This window comes from Pezoporus flaviventris, unplaced genomic scaffold (genome assembly GCF_033815535.1).
Source record: "Pezoporus flaviventris isolate CSIRO_AGI_PZ_B2104156 unplaced genomic scaffold, CSIRO_AGI_Pfla_v1 ptg000116l, whole genome shotgun sequence".
NCBI lineage: Eukaryota > Metazoa > Chordata > Aves > Psittaciformes > Psittacidae > Pezoporus > Pezoporus flaviventris.
In genome coordinates, this window is record NW_026892664.1 from 2,245,479 (window position 1) to 2,261,408 (window position 15,930).

The following is a 15,930-nucleotide window of genomic DNA, read 5'->3' on the forward strand; positions in this document are numbered from 1 at the left end:
GTTCACTTTGGGTTGCTTTCGGGCTCTGTGCAGTGTCTATGGATCTCTATGGGTTTCTATGAGTCTCTATGGGGTCTCTAAGGGCCTCTATGAGTCTCTGTGGGCTGTGGGTCTCTCTATGGGGTCTCTATGGGTCCCTGCAGCGTCTGACCATGGAGGGGGGGGTCTCTTTACGAGTCCCTTGGAGGGGGAAGCAGCAGCAGCTCCAGTACCAGGATGCAGGGGGCAGAGCTCAAAACCCCGAGACCCCCCCTTTACCCCCATTGCCCCCGTTACCCCAAATTGCTCCCATTGCCCCATTACCGCCATTGCCCCCATATAAAGCCATGGGGGGAGCCAGCAGTGGGTGTGAACCTGTCCCTGCCCCATAGGGTTCTATAGGGGTCCCACCGCCCCCCATCTCCCTCCTTTCCCCCCCAGCCAACACGCGCTCTGTTCCTGTCTCCCCGCCCACTTCCACGACAGCCAATCAGCGCCTGGCCCCGCGCACTGCGCCGCGGAGCCAATCAGAGCGCAGGGTGGGAGAGTAACGCCTCCGCTCCCCTCAGCTGACTCCGCCCCCTGTAACGGCCGCAGGCGCGAGGAGAGGTGGGGGGCGGGGGGGCAATGGGGCCGATGGGGGGCAATGGGAGTAATGGGGGGTAATGGGGACAGTCGGGGGTAATTGGGGGCAATGGGGGTAATGGGTGTATATAGGGCCAATGTGGGGGTAAAGGGGGGCAATGGGGCAGTGGGGGCAATGGAGATAATGGGGGGTGATGGGAGGTAATGTGGGCAATGGGGGTAATGGGGACATTGGGGGTTATGGGGGACAATGGGGGTTATGGCCGGTAATGAAGGCAATGAGTGTAATGGGGATAATGGGGGGCAATGAAGCCAATGTGGGGGTAATGGAGGCCATGGGGGTAATGGGGGGTAATGGAGGCAATGGGGTAATGGGGCAATGGGTTAATGGGGGCAGTGGGGTCAATGGCAACAACAGGGTGTGATGGGAGGTACTGTGGGCAATGGGGGCAATGGGGGGTAATGGGGGCAATGGGGGGCAATGGGGGCAATGGGGTGGTAATGGGGGGTAAAAGGGGCATGGGGGGCAATGGGGACAATGGGGGTTGGTCAGTGGGGATCCTGGGGTCTCCACAGGGCGAACTGCGGCCCTTTGGGGGATCAAACTTCACAACTCCATTTCCTCACCCACATTTCATAGAATCATACAATCATAGAATAGTTTGGGTTGGAAAGGACCTTAAGATCATCCAGTTCCAACCCCCCCTGCCATGGGCAGGGACACCTCACACTAAACCATCTCACCCAAGGCCTCGTCCAACCCGGCCTTGAACACTGCCAGGGATGGAGCATTCACAACCTCCCTGGGCAACCCATTCCAGTGCCTCACCACCCTCACAGGAAAGAATTTCCTCCTTAGATCCAATCTAAACTTCCCCTGTTTAACTTTCAACCCATCACCCCTTGTCCTATCACTACAGTCCCTAATGAAGAGTCCCTCCCCAGCATCCCTATAGGCCCCCTTCAGACACTGGAAGGCTGCTCTGAGGTCTCCACGCAGCTTCTCTTCTCCAGGCTGAACAGCCCCAACTTCCTCAGCCCGTCTTCATACGGGAGGTGCTCCAGTCCCTGATCATCCTCGTGGCCTCCTCTGGACTTGTTCCAACAGTTCCATGTCCTTTTTATGTTGAGGACACCAGAACTGCACACAATGCTCCAGGTGAGGTCTCACCAGAGCAGAGCAGAGGGGCAGGATCACCTCCTTCGACCTGCTGGTCACGCTCCTTTTGATGCCCAGGATACAGTTGTTTTCTGGGCTGCACAAGTGCACACTGAAGCCGGCTCATGTTCATTTTCTCATCGACCAACACCCCCAAGTCCTTCTCCTTGGGCTGCTCTGAATCTCTTCTCTGCCCAGCCTGTAGCTGTGCCTGGGATTGCTCCCACCCAGGTGTAGGACCTTGCACTTGGCATGGTTAAACTCCATGAGGTTGGCATCAGCCCACCTCACAAGCGTGTCGAGGTCCCTCTGGATGGCATTCCTTCCCTCCAGGGTACCAACCGAACCACACAGCTCGGTGTCATCGGCAAACTTGCTGAGGGCGCGCTCAATCCCACTGTCCATGTCAGCGACAAAGATGTTGAACAAGACCGGTCCCAACACCGATCCCTGAGGGACGCCACTCGTTACTGGTCTCCAGCTGGACATTGAGCCATTGACAAGGCAAGGGAAAGCAAGGCCACTCCAGGACAGCCAGGTAGGGCCAGGTAAGGCAAGGCAAGGCAAGGCCAGTCCAGGACAGGCAACACAAGGCCAGATAAGGCCAGGGAAGGCAAGGCAAAAAAAAGCCAGGCAAGACAAGGCAAGAAAAGTCAATGCAAGGCAAGGCCCGGCCAGGCCAGGCCAGGAAGGCAAGGCAAGGCCAGTCACGGCAAGGTAAGTCTAGGCAAGGCAAGGCCGGTCCAGGACTGGCCAGTCCATGCAAGGCCAGGTAAAGGCCATGTAAGGCAAGGTAAGGCAAGGTAAGGCAAGGCAAGGCCCATGCACTAGTTGCAGTTCAGGCCAGGTAAGGCAAGCCCAGGACAGGTAAGGCCAAGTAAGGCAAGGCCTGGCCAGCCAAGGCCAGGCAAGGGCAGGCAAGCTCAGGCCAATCAAGGCCGGCGAGGGCAAGGCCAGTCCAGGCTAGGCCAGGCAAGGAAAGGCTAGGCAGGGAAAGGCAAGGCACAGCAAGGCAACAGAAGGCCAGGCAATGCCAGTCCAGGCAAGGCCAAGCAGGTCAAGGCCAGGCCAGGCAAGGCTAGGCGAGGCAAGGCAATTCAAAGCAAGGCAAGGCTAGGCAAGGCAAGGCAATGCAAGGCAAGGCAAGTCCAGGACAGGCAATGCTAGGCCAGGTAAGGCCAGGTAAGGCAAGGCAAGGAAAGGCCATGCCATGAAGGCCAGGCCAGGCCAGGCCAGGCCAGGCAAGGCAAGGCAAGGAAAGGCAACATAAGGCTAGGCAAGGCAAGGCCAGTCGAGGCAAGGCCAGGCAAGGTCAGGCCAGGCCAGGCCAGGTCAGGCCAATCAAGGCAATGCAAGGCCAGGAAATGACAGGGAAGGCAAGGCCAGGCCAGGCCAAACCAGGGCAGGCCTGGCAAGGCCTGGCAAGGCAAGGCAAGGCAAGGCCAGTCCAAGACAGGCAATGCAAGGCCAGGTAAAGCCAGGTAAGCCAAGGCCAGGCCAGGCCAGGCCATGAATGCAAGGCCAGGCAAAGCAAGGCAATGCAAGGCACGGCAAGGCAACGCCAGGCCAGGCCAGTCCAGACCAGGCCAGGATAGGCCAGGCAAGGCCATTCAAGTCAAGGCAAGGCAAGGCAAGGGAAGCACAGGCCAGACAATCAAGGCAAGTCAAGGCAAGCCTAGACAAGGCAAGGCTACACAACACAAGGAAAGGCAAGTTTACGCAGCTCCAGGACAGGCAATGGAAAGCTTGGTAAGGCAAGGCAAGGCCAAGCCAAGCCAGTCCAGGTCATACAAAACCAGGGCAGGTCAGGCAAGTCCAGGCAAGGCAAGGTAATACAAGGCAAGGCAAGTCAAGACAAGGCCAGGAGAGGCAAGACATGGCCAGGCGAGACATGGGCAGGCAGGAAAGGCCAGGCCAGGCCATGCCAGGCCATGCAAGCCCAGGCAAGGCAAGGCAAGGCAAGGCAAGGTAAGGCCAGGCAAGGCAAGCCCAGTTCAGTCCAGGAGAGGCCAGGACATGCAAGGCAAGACCAGGTAAGACCAGGTAAGACCAGGAAAGGCCAAGCCAGTCAAGGCCAGGCAAGGCAAGGCAAAGGAAGGCAAGGCAAGGCTAGGCAATGCCAGGCAAGGTAAGGTAATACAATGCAAGGCAAGTCAAGAAAAGGCCAGGTGAGGCAAGACATGACCAGGCGACATATGGGCAGGCAAGGAAAGGTCAGGCCAGGCCATACAAGGCCATGCAAGGCAGGCAAGGCCAGGCAAGGCAAGGTAAGACTAGGCAAGGCAAGGCCAGTCCAGGACAGGCAATTCAAGGCCTGGTAAGGCCAGGTAAGCCAAGGCCAGGCCAGGCCATGAAGGCAAGGACAGGCGAGGCCAGGCAAGGCAAGGTAAGGCTAGCAAGGCAAGGCCTGTCCAGGACTGGCCAGGCAAGGCAAGGCCAGGCAAGGCAAAGCAAGGCCAGGCAAGGCAAGGCCAGGCCAGGCCAGGCAAGCTAGGACAGTCCAGTCAAGGCCAGGCCAGGCCAGGCCAGGGAAGGCCAGGTGAGTCTAGGCAAATCAAAGCAAGGCCAGGCAAGGCACGGCAATGCAAGGCAGTGCAAGGCCACTCTGGGACATACCAGGACAGGCATTGCAATGCCAGGTCAGACCAGGTAAGGCCAGGTAAGGATAGGTAATATCAGGACAGACAAGGCCAGCCAACGCCAGGCCAGGCCAGGCCAGTAAAGGAAATTCAAGACAACGCAAGGCCAGGCAAGGCAAGGCAAGGAAATGAGAGGCAAGGCAAGGCAAGGCAAGGAAATCCAGGCCAGGCCAGGAAATGCTAGGCAAGGCAAGGCAAGGAAGCCTAGTCGAGGCAAGGCAAGGCAAGGCAAGGCCAGGCCAGGTAAGGATAGGCCATTAAGAACAGGCCGGGCAGGACTAGGCCAGGCCAGCAAGGCCAGTCCACACCAAGGAAGCCCAGGCAGACAAGGCAAGGCAAGGCAAAACCAGGTAAGGCCAGGCAAGACCAGGCGAGGCAAGGCCAGGCCAGGCCAGGCCAGGCCAGGTAAGCAAGGCCAGAACAGGGCAGGCAATGCTAGGCAAGGCCAGACTAGGCCAGGCAAGACAAGGCAAGCCCAGTCCAGTCCAGGAGAGGCCAGGACATGCAATGCAAGACCAGGTAAGACCAGGAAATGCCAAGCCAGTCAAGGCCAGGCAAGACAAGGCAAAGGAAGGCAAGGCAAGGCTAGGCAATGCCAGGCAAGGTAAGGCCAAGCCAGGCAAGGACAGACAAGACAAAGCCAGGCCAGGCCAGGCCAGGTAAAGATCAGGCAAGGCCATGCTAGCCCAGGCCATGATAGGCCAGGTCATGCAAGGGAAGACCAGGTCAGGCAAGGCAAGGCAAGGCTAAGCAAGGCAAGGCAAGGCAAGGCAAGGCAAGCCCAGGACAGGCAATGCAAGGCCAGGAAAGGCCAGGCAATGCAAGGCCAGGTAAGGCCAGGCAATGCCAGCCCAGGTCTGGCCAGGCCAGGCTAAGCCAAGTCACACAAAACCAGGCCAGGCCAGGCAAGGCCTGGCAAGGCAAGGTAAGGCGAGGCAAGGCAAGGCCAGTCCAGGACTGCCCAGTCCATGCAAGGCCAGGAAAGGCCAGGTAAGTCCAGGTAAAGCCAGGTCAGGCAAGGCCAGGGAAGTCCATGCATGGCCAGGCCAGGCCAGGCAAGGCATGGCAAGGCAAGGCATGGCAAGGCAAGGCAAGGCAAGGCAAGACAAAGAAAGGCAAGGCAAGGCAAGGCAAGGCAAGGCAAGGCAAGGTGAAGCAAAGCAAAGCAAGGCAATGCAAGGAAATTGCAGGACGGGCAATGCAAGGCCAGGTAAGGCCATGCAAGACCAGGCCAGGCCAGGCTCGGCCAGGTCATACAAAACCAGGCAAGGCAAGGCAAGGCAAGCAAGGCCAGGCAAAGCAAGGGCAGGCCAGGCAAGGCCAGGCAAGTCCAGGCAAGGCAAGGCAAGGACAGGCAAGGGAAGGCAAGGCAAGGCCAGGCAAGGGAAGGAAAAGCAAATCAAGGGAAGGCAAGGAAAAGAAAGGCCAGGCAAGGTAAGGCCAAGCAAGGACTGGCAAGGAAAGGCAAGGCAAGACAAAGCAAGGCAAGGCGAGGCAAGGCAAGGCCAGGCCAGGCCAGGCCAGGCCAGGCCAAGCCATGCAAGGAAAGTCCAGACCATGCCAGGCAAGGCAAGGCAATGCAAGGCAATGCAAGGCCAGGGAAGGCAAGGCAGACCAGGCCAGGCCAGGCCAGGAGAGGCAAGGCTAGGCAAGGCAAGGCAAAGTAAGGCAAGGCTCGTCCCGGACAAGCAATGCAGGCCAGGTAAGGCCAGGTAAGGCAAGGCCAGTCAAGACCAGGACTGCCAATGCAAGGCCAGATATGGCAAGTTCAGTTGAGGACAGGCCAGGACAGGCAGTGCAAGTCCAGGTAAGGACAGGTGAGGCAAGGAATAGCCAGGTCAGGCAAGGGAAGGCAAGGCCAGGACAGCCCATGAAAGGCCAGGCCAGGCCATGCCAGGGAATGCAAGGACAGGCCAGTATAGGCAAACCCTTGGCAGGCCAGGCAAGGCAAGGCAAGGCAAGACAAGGCAAGGCTCGTTCAGGACAGGCAATGCAGGCCAGGTAAGGCAAGACAAGGCCAGCCCAAGCCAGGCAAGGGCAGGTAAGGCCAGGTGAGGCTAGACAAGCAAGGCCCGTCCAGGGCTGTCCAGTACATGCAAGGCTAGGTAAGGCCAGGTAAGGCAAGCCATGGAAAAGCCAGGCCAGGAAAGGCAAGGCAAGGCAAGGCAGGCAAGTCAAGGGAAGGGAAGGAAAGGGAATGGAAGGGAAGGGAAGGCAAGGCTAGGGAAGGGAAGGCAAGGCTAGGCAAGGCAAAGCAAGGCCAGTCCAGGACAGGCAATGCAAGGCCAGGTTAAGCCAGGGAAGGCCAGGGGAGGCAAGGCCAAGCCAGGCAAGGCCAGGCGACTCAAGGCCAGGGAACGTAAGGCCACCCCAGGTCATGACAGGCCAGGCCAGGCAAGGTATTTCAAGTCAACGCAAATCAAGGTAAGCATGGCAAGGCGAGGCAAGGCAAGGCAAGGCCAGGCCAGGCAGTGCAAGTCCAGGACAGGCCAGACAAGGCCAGGCAAGGCAAGGCAATACAAGGCAAGATAAGGCAAGGCAAGCAAAGCAAGGCCAGGCAAGGCAAGGCCACGAGAAGCAATGCCAGGCAAGGCAAGGCAAGGCCAGGCCAGGCAAGACAAGGAGAGGCAAGTCAAGGCCAGGCAAGGCAAGGCAAGGGAAGGCAAGGCCAGGCAAAGCAAGGCAAGGCAAGGCAGGGCCAGGCAAAGGAAGGCAAGGCAATTCAAGGGCAGTTCAGGACAGGAAATGCTAGGCCAGGTAAGGTGAGGTAAGGCTATGCAAGGCAAGGCAAGGCCAGGCAAAGGAAGGCAAGGCAAGGATAGTCTAGGACAGGTAATGCAAGGACAGGTAAGGCCTGGTAAGTAAGGCAAGGCAAGGCCAAGCAAAGGAAGGCAAGGCAATTAAAGGGCAGTCCAGGACAGGTAATGCAAGGCCAGGTAAGGCCTGGTAAGTAAGGCAAGGCAAGGCAATTCAAGGGCAGTCCAGGACAGGCAATGCTAGGCCAGGTAAGGCAAGGTAAGGCTATGCAAGACAAGGCAAGGCCAGACATTGCAAGACAAGGCAAGGCCAGACATTGCAAGGCAAGGCAAGGACAGGTAATGCAAGGCCAGGTAAGGCCTGGTAAGTAAGGCAAGGCAAGGCCAGCCAAGGCAGGGCAATGCAAGGCAAGGCAAGGCAAGGCAATGCAAGGCCTCTCCAGGACAGGCAATGCTAGGCCAGGTAATGCACTGCAAGGCAAGGCAAGGCCAGTCCAGGACAAGCAACGGAAGGCCAGGTAAGACAAGGGCAGGCAAGGGCAGGCAAGGCAAGGTAAGGCTAGGCAAGGCAAGGCCTGTCCAGGACAGGAAATGCAAGGCCTGGTAAGGCCAGGTAAGCCAAGGCCAGGCCAGGCCATGAATGCAGGGCCAGCCAAGGCAAGGCATAGCAAGGTAAGGCTAGGCTAGGCAAGGCAAGGCAAGGGAAGGGAAGGGAAGGACAGGCCAATCAAGGCAAGACAAGGCGAAGCAAGGCAATGCAAGGCAAGGCAAGGGCAGGCCAGGCCAGGCAATGCAAGGCAAGGCAAGGATAGACAAGGCAAGACTACACAAGGCAAGGCAAGGCAAGTTTAGGCAAGTCCAGGACCAGCAAGGGTAGGCTTGGAAAGTCCAGGCCAGGCCAGTCCAGGTCATACAAAACCAGGGCAGGCCAGGCAAATTCAGGCAAGGCAAAGTAATACAAGGCAAGTCAAGTCAAGAAAAGGCCAGGCAAGGCAAGACCAGGCCAGGCGAGGCATGGCCAGGCAAGGAAAGGCCAGGCTATGCAAGGCCATGCAAGGCCAGGCAAGGCAAGGAAAGGTAAGCCAAGGCCAGGCCAGGCCATGTAGGCAGGGACAGGCCAGGCCAGGCCAGGCCACGCAAGGCCAGGCAAGGCAAGGCAAGGCAAGGCAAGGTAAGGCAAATCCAGGCAAGGCAAGGCAAGGCAAGGCAAACTTAGGCCAGGCCAGGCCAGGCAATGCAATGCCAAGTAATATAAGGCCAGGACAGGCAAGGGAAGGCTTGGTAAGGCCAGGCCAGGCGAGGCCAGTCAAGACCATTAAAGACAAGGCAAGGCAAGGCCAAGCAAGGCCAAGCAAGGCCAAGCAAGGCCAGGCCATGCCAGGCCAGGCTAGGTTAGAGAAGGTAAGCAAAGGCAGGGTAAGTCAGTGCAAGTCAAGGCAAGGCGTGGCTAGGCAAGGCAAGGCCAGATCAAGCCATGCAAGGTAAATCCAGACCAGGACAAGCAAGGCAAGACAATGCAAGGCAAGGCCAGGACAGGCCAGGAGATGCAAGGGCAGGCAAGGCAAGGCAAGGCAAGGCAAGGCCGGGCCAGGCCAGGCAAAGTCAGTGACGGCCTGGCAAGGCCAGGCCAGGCAAGGCCAAGCCAATCAATGCTAGGCAAGGCCACGCAATGCATGGGCAGGCAAAGCAAGGCAAGACAAGGAAAAGCCAGGACAGGCAAGGCAAGTCAGTGCAAGTCAAGGCAAGGGAAGATAAGGCAACACAAGGCAAGGAAAGCCAGGCCAGGCCTGGCAAGGCAAGTCATGGCAAGGCAAGACAAGGCAATGAAAGGCAAGACAGAGACAGGCAATGCAAGGCCAGGTAATTCCAGGTAATTCAAGGCCAGGTGAGTCCAGGCCAGGCAATCCAATTCAGAGCAATGCAAGGGAAGGGAAGGGAATGCAAGGCCAGGCCATGCCAGGCAATGCAAGGTCAGGTAAGGAAAGGCCAGGCTATTACATGCCAGGAAAAGCCAGGCCAGGCAAGGCCAGGCAAGAGCAGGGAAGGCCAGGCCAACACAGGAAATGCAAGAAAATGTAAGGCCAGCTAAGCCAAGGCCAGTCCAGGCCATAAAGGGAAGGCCAAGCCTGGCCAGGCAAGGCAAGGCAAGTCGAGGCCAGGCCAGGCCAGGCAAGGGAAGGCCTGTCCAGGACTGGCCAGGCAAGGCAGGGCCAGGCAAGGCCAGGCCAGTGAAGTAAAGTAAAGTCAAGGCCAGGCAAGGCCAGGCAAGGCAGGGAAATGACAGGCAAGGCAAGGCAAGGCAAGGCACGGCAAAGCAAGGCAAGGCAAGTCCAGGACAGGCAGTGCAAATCCAGAACAGGCCAGGGAAGGCCAGGTAAGCCCAGGCCAGGCCAAATCATGAAGGCAAGGCCAGGCCAGGCAAGGCAAGGCCATGCAAGGCAAGGTAAGGCTAGGCAAGGCAAGGCCAGTCCAGGACTGGCCAGTGCATGCAAGGTCAGGGAAGGCCAGGCAAGGAAGGTAAGGCCATGTAAGGCCAGGTGAGGCAAGGAAAGGAAAGGCCAGCAAGGCAAGGCAAGGCAAGGCCAGTCCAGGACTGGACAGTATATTCAAGGCCAGGTAAGACAAGGTAAGGCCAGGCCAGACCAGGTAAGGCCAGGTCAGGCAAGGCCAGAGAAGGCCAGCAGGGCAAGGCAAGGCAAAGCAAGGCAATGCGAGTCAAGGCCATGCAAGGCAAGGTAAGGCTAGGCAAGGCAAGGCAAGTCATGTCAATGCAAGGCAAGGCAAAGCTAGTCAAGACAATGCAAGGCAAGGCAAGGCGAGGCAAGGCAAGGCAAGGCCAGAAAAAGCAAAGCAAGAAAATGAAAGGCCAGGGAAGCCAGGCACTGCCAGGCCACACCAGGCAAGGCAAGGCAAGGCCAGGCCAGGCAAGGTAAGGGAAGGAAAGGCCAGGCCAGGCAAGGTAAGGGGAGGAAGGGGCAGACTAGGCAATGTAAGACTAGACAAGAAAAAGCCAGACAAGGCAAGGTAAGGCTAGGCAAGGCAAGACCAGTCCAGGACTGGCCAGTCGATGCAAGGCCAGGTAAGGCTAGGTAAGGCCAGGCAAGGCCAGGTAAGGCCAGGTCAGGTGTTGCAGAATGGCGCCAAGAGCAAGGCCATGGATCCTTAGAAGCCTCGTGCGAGCAAGGCAAAGTGTAGGCCTCACAGGTAACCGGAAACTGGATGTGGGAAGAGAATGTAAAGGAAGCCATGTAGAACTAACCAATAGTGTTGTGACTAGTAGGCGTGGCTAACACCACGCAGATATAAGCGATGTGCTCCACGACTAAAGTAGAAGCTTGCTTATCACCCATATTGGGTTGGCGTGTCTTGCTTCTCCTCGCCGCTAACAGCCTTGCTTTCTCTAGCCTTGCCTGGCATTGCCTTGCCTTGCCTTGGTTGCCTGGGCTGTCCTCCCTAGCCTTACCTTGCCTTGCCTGGCATTGCCTTGCCTTGCCTGGCCTGGCCTGGCCTGGTTTTATATGAACTGGGCAGGCCTGGTTGGTCTGGCCTTGCCTGGCCTTACCTGCCATTGCATTGACTGTCCTGGACTTGCCTTATATTACCTTGCCTTGCCTTGCCTTGCCTTTCCTAGCCTTGCCTTGCCTTGCATGGCCTTGCCTTGCCTTGCCTTGCCTGGCCTGCCCTTGCCTTCATGGCCTGGCCTGGCCTGGGCTTACCTTGCCTTACCTGGCCATGCATGGCCTTGCCTTAACCTATATTACCTTGCCTTGTTTTGCCTTGCTTTGCCCTGCCTTGCGTAGCCTTGCCTGTCGTGGCCTTGCCTTGCCTTGTCTTGCCTGGCCTTGCCTAGCCTGGCCTGGCGTGGCCTGGCCTGGCCTTTTCTTGACCTGCTTGGCCTTGCCTGGACTGGCCTTGCCTTGCCTAGCCTTATCTTGGCTTGCCTGGCCTTGCCTTGCCTTGCCTTTATGACCTGGCCTGGACTTGGCTTAGCTGGCCTTACATGGTCTTGCATTGCCTGTCTTGGACTGGCCTTGTCTTGCCTTGCCTTGCTTTGCCTTTCCTGGCCTTGCCTGGCCTGCCCTCATTTTGTATGACCTGGCCTGGCCTGGCCTGGCCTTTCCTGGGCTGGCCTTTTCTTGCCTTACCAGGCCTTCCATTGCCTGTCCTGGACATGCCTTACCTTGCCTTTCCTTGGCTTGTGTAGCCTTGCCTTGCCTTGCCTTGCCTGGCCTTGCCTTGCCTGGCCTGGCCTGGCCTTACCTTGTCTTCGCTTGCCTTGCCTTGACTGGCCTTGCCTGGCCTAGTCTTGCTTTGCATTGCCTTGCATTACCTTCCCTTGCCTTGCCTTGCTTTGCCTTGCCTTGCCTTGGCTGGCCTTGCCTGGCGTGCCCTGGTTTTGTATGACCTGGTCTGGCCTTTCCTGGCCTGGCCTTCCCTTGCATTACCAGGGGTTCCATTGCCTGTCGTGGACTTGCCGTATCTTGTCTTGCCTTGCATTGCCTTACCTGGCCTTGCCAGACCTTCCCTGGCCTGGCCCAGCCTTGCCTTCCCTTCCCTTGACTTGCATTGCACTGAATTGCCTTGCCTGGCCTGCCCAGGCCTGGCCTTGCCATGCCTTGCCTGTCCAAGCCTTGCCTGGATTGGCCTGGCCTGGCCTGACCTGGCCTGGCCTTGTCTTTCCTGACCTTCTCTGGCCTCGTCTGGCCTGGCCTTTTCTTACCTGGCCTTTTATTGCCTGGTCTGGCCTGGCCTTCCCTGCTCTTGTCTGGCCTTGCCTAGCCTCGCCTTTCCTGGCATGTCATAGCCTGGCCTTTCCTTACCTGGCCTTGCATTGCCTGGCATGGCCTGGCATGGCCTGGCCTTGCATTCCCTTCCCCTCCCTTGCATTGCTCTGAATTGGATTGCCTGGCCTGGCCTGGCCTTGCCTGTCCTTGAATTACCAGGAATTACCAGGCCTTGCATTGCCTGTCTCTGTCTTGCCTTTCATTACGTTGTCTTGCCTTGCCTGGCCTTGCTATGACTTGACTTGCCTTATCAGGCCTGGCCTGGCTTTCCTTGCCTTGCCTTCCCTAGCCTTGACTTGCACTGACTTACCTTGCCTGGCCTGGCCTGGCCTGGCTTTTCCTTGTCTTACTTTGCTTTGTCTGGCCTTGCATTGCCTGGCATTGCCTAGCATTGATTGGCCTGGCCTTGCCTGGCCTTCCCTAACCTATCCTTGCCTTGCCTTGCCTTGCCTTGTCTTACCTTGCCTTGCCTTGCCTTGTCTTACCTTGCCTTGCCTTGCCTTGTCTTACCTTGCCTTGCCTTGCCTTGTCTTACCTTGCCTTGCCTGGCTTTGGCTTGCCTTGCCTGGCCTGACCTTGCCTGGCCTAGACTTGCCTTGACTTGCCTTGCCTTGCCTTGATTGTCCTTGCCTGGCCTGGCCTTGACTTGCTTTGCCTGGCCTGGCCTTCATTTGCCTTGCCTTTCTTGCCTTGCCTTTATTGGCGTCGCCTTGCCTTGCATTGTCTTGCCTTGCTTGACCTTGCCTGGTCTGGATTTGCATTGCATGGTTTGGCCTGGCCTTGATTGTCTTTGCCTGGCCTGGCATTGACTTGCCTTGCCTGGCCTGGCCTTCATTTGCCTTGCCTTTCCTTTCCTTGACTTGATTGTCCTTGCCTCGCCTGGCCTGGCCTTGACTTGCCAGGCCTGGCCTTCATTTGCCTTGCCTTTCCTTGCCTTGCCTTTATTGGCCTGGCCTGGCCTGGCCTGGTGTGGCCTTGCCTTGCATTGTCTTGCCTTGTTTGTCCTGGTCTGGATTTGCCTTGCATGGCTTGGCCTGGCCTTGCCTTGCCTAGCCACGCCTTGCCTTGCATTGCACTGACTTGCCCTGCCTGTCCTTGCCTTCTCTGGCGTAGTCTTCCCTGGCCTGGCCTGACCTGGCCTGGCCCTGCCTACATGGCCTGGCCTGGCCTTGGCTTACCTGGCCTTACCAGGCCTTGCATTTCCTGTCCTGGACAGGCCTTGCCTTGCCTTGCCTAGCCTTACCTTGCCTTGCCTTGCCTTGCCTGGGCTTGCATGGCCTGGCCTTTCCTTGCCTGGCCATGCCTTGCCTGGCCTTGTCTTGCCTGGCCATGCCTCGCCTGGCCTTGTCTTGCCTTGCCTGGCCTTGTCTTGATTTGCCTTGCCTTGTATTACTTTGCCTTGCCTAGATTTGCCTGGCCGGCCCTGGTTTGTATGACCTGGCTTGGCCTTTCCTGGCCTTTCCAAGCCTACCCTTGCCGGTCCTGGACTTGTCTAAACTTGCCTTGCCTTGCCTTGTATAGTCTTGCCTTGTCTATCCTTGCCTTGCCTTGACTTGCCTTGCCTTGCCTGGCCTTGCCTGGCCTGGACCTGCCTTCATGGCCTGGCCTGGCCTTGGCTTACCTGGCCTTACCAGGCCTTGCATTTCCTGTCCTGGACAGGCCTTGCCTCTCCTAGCCTGGCCTGGCCTGGCATTGCCTTCCCTGGCCTTACCTGGCCTTGCATTGCCTGTCCTGGACTTGCCTTGGACTTGCCTTGGACTGACTTGCCTTGACTGGCCTGCCCTGGCCTGGCCTTGCCTTGCCTTACCAGGCTCTTGTTGCCTGTCCTGGACTGGCCTTGCCTTGCCTTGCATTACCTGGCCTAACATTGCCTGTCCTGGAGAGGCCCTGCATTGCCTTGCCTTGCCTTCCATTGCCTTGCTTTGCCCTGCCTTGCCTGGCCTTGCCTTGCCTTGCCTTACTTACCAGGCCTTACCTGGCCTTGCATTACCTGTCCTAGACTGTCCTTACCTTGCCTTGCCTTGCATAGCCTTACCTTGCCTTACCTGGGCTAGCATTGCCTGTCCTGGACTACCCTTGCCTTGCCTTGCCTTCCTTTCCCTGGCCTTGTCTTGCATTTCCTCGCCTTGCCTTGTCTTGCCTGACCTTGCCTGGCCTTGCCTTGTTTTGCCTGGCTTTGCTTCTCGTGGCCTTGCCTTGCCTTGAATGGCCTGGCCTTGCCTTGTCTTGCCTTGCCTTGCATGGTATTGCCTTGCCTGGCCTGGCCTTGCCTAGCCTTGCCTTGCTTTGAATTGCCTTGCCTGGCCTTGCCTGGCCTTGACTTGCTTGGCCTTGCCTGAACTGGCCTTGCCTGGCCTTCTGTTGCTTTGCCTTGCCTTGCCTTGCCTTGCCTTGCCTTTCTGTGCCTAGCCTTTCCTTGCATGGCCTAGACTGGACTGGCCTTGCCCTGGCTGGCCTTGATTGGCCTGAGCTTGCCTGCCCTTGCCTGGCCGTGGCTGGCCAGGCCTTGCCTTGCCTGGACTTTCCTGTCCCTTCCTGGCCTTGCCTGGTCTACCCTTGCCTTTCCTGGCATTGCCTGGCCTTGCCTTGCCTTGCCTTGCCATGCCTTGCCTTGCCTAGCCTTGCCATGCCTTGCCTTGCCTTATATTGCCTTGCCAGGCCTTAACTGGCCTTCCATTACCTGTCCTAGACTGTCCTTGCCTTCCCTTGTGTTCCCTTGCCTTGCCTTGCCTTGTCTGGCCTTGGCTTGCCTGGCCTGGCCTTGCCTTGCCTGGCCAGGCCTGGCCTTGCCTTTATGGCCTGGCCTGGATTTGGCTTAGCTGGCCTTACATGGTCTTGCATTGCCTGTCTTGGACTGGCCTTGTCTTGCCTTGCCTTGTATTGCCTTGCGTTGCCCTGATTTTGTATGACCTGGCCTGGCCAGGCCTTACCAGGGCTTCCATTGCCTGTCCTGGACTTGCTTTACCTTCTGTTACCTTGCCTTGCCTTGCCTCGCCTTGCCTTGCCTCGCTTTGCCTTGGGTGCCTGGCCTTGCCTTGGTTGCCTGGCCTGTCCTTCCCTAGCCTTACCTTGCCTTGCCTGGCATTGCCTTGCCTAGTCTTGCCTGGCCTGGCCTTGCCTTCATGGCCTGCCCTAGCCTGGGATTGCCTTGCCTTGCCTGGCCTTGCCTTCCCCTGTATTGCCTTGCCTTGTTTTTCCTTGCCTTGCCCTGCCTTGCCTGGCCTTGCCCGCCTGGCCTTGCCTTGCCTTGCCTGGTATTGCTTCTCCTGGCCATGCCTTGCCTTGTCTGGCCTGGCCTGGCCAAGCCTTGCTTTGCCTTCCCTTGTATTGCATTGCCTTGCCTGGCCTTGCCTGTCCTGGCCTGGTTTTATATGAACTGGGCAGGCCTGGTTGATCTGGCCTTGCCTGGCCTTACCTGGCCTTGCATTCACTGTCCTGGACTTGCCTTGTATTACCTTGCCTTGCCTTGGCTTGACTAGCCTTGCCTTGCCTTGCATTGACATGACTTGCCTTGCATGGCCTAGCCTTACCTTGCCTTGCATGGCCTTCTCTGGCCTTGCCTGACCTGGCCTTACCTGGTTTGGCCTGGCCTTACCTTGTCTTACCTGGCCTTGCATATACTGTCCAGTCCTGGACTGGCCTTGCCTTGCCTTGCCTTACTGGCCTTACTTTTCCTTGCCTGACCTGGCCTTACATGGCCTTACCTGCCTTGCCTGGCCTTCCCTGACCTTGCATGCACTGGCCAGTCCTGGACTGGCCTTGCCTTGCCTAGCCTTATCTTGCCTTGCATGGCCTTGCCTTGCCTTGCCTCCTTGCCTGGCCTGGCCTTGCCTTCATGGCCTGGCCTCACCTTGCCTTTCCTGGCCTTGCCTTCCCCTGTATTGCCTTGCCTTGGTTTGCCTTGCCTTGGTTTGCCTTGCCTTGCCCTGCCTTGCCTTGCTTTGAATTGACTTGCCTGGCCTAGCCTTGCCTTTCCTGGCATTGCCTGGCCTGGCCTTGCTTTGCCTTGACTTGCCTTGCCTAGCCTT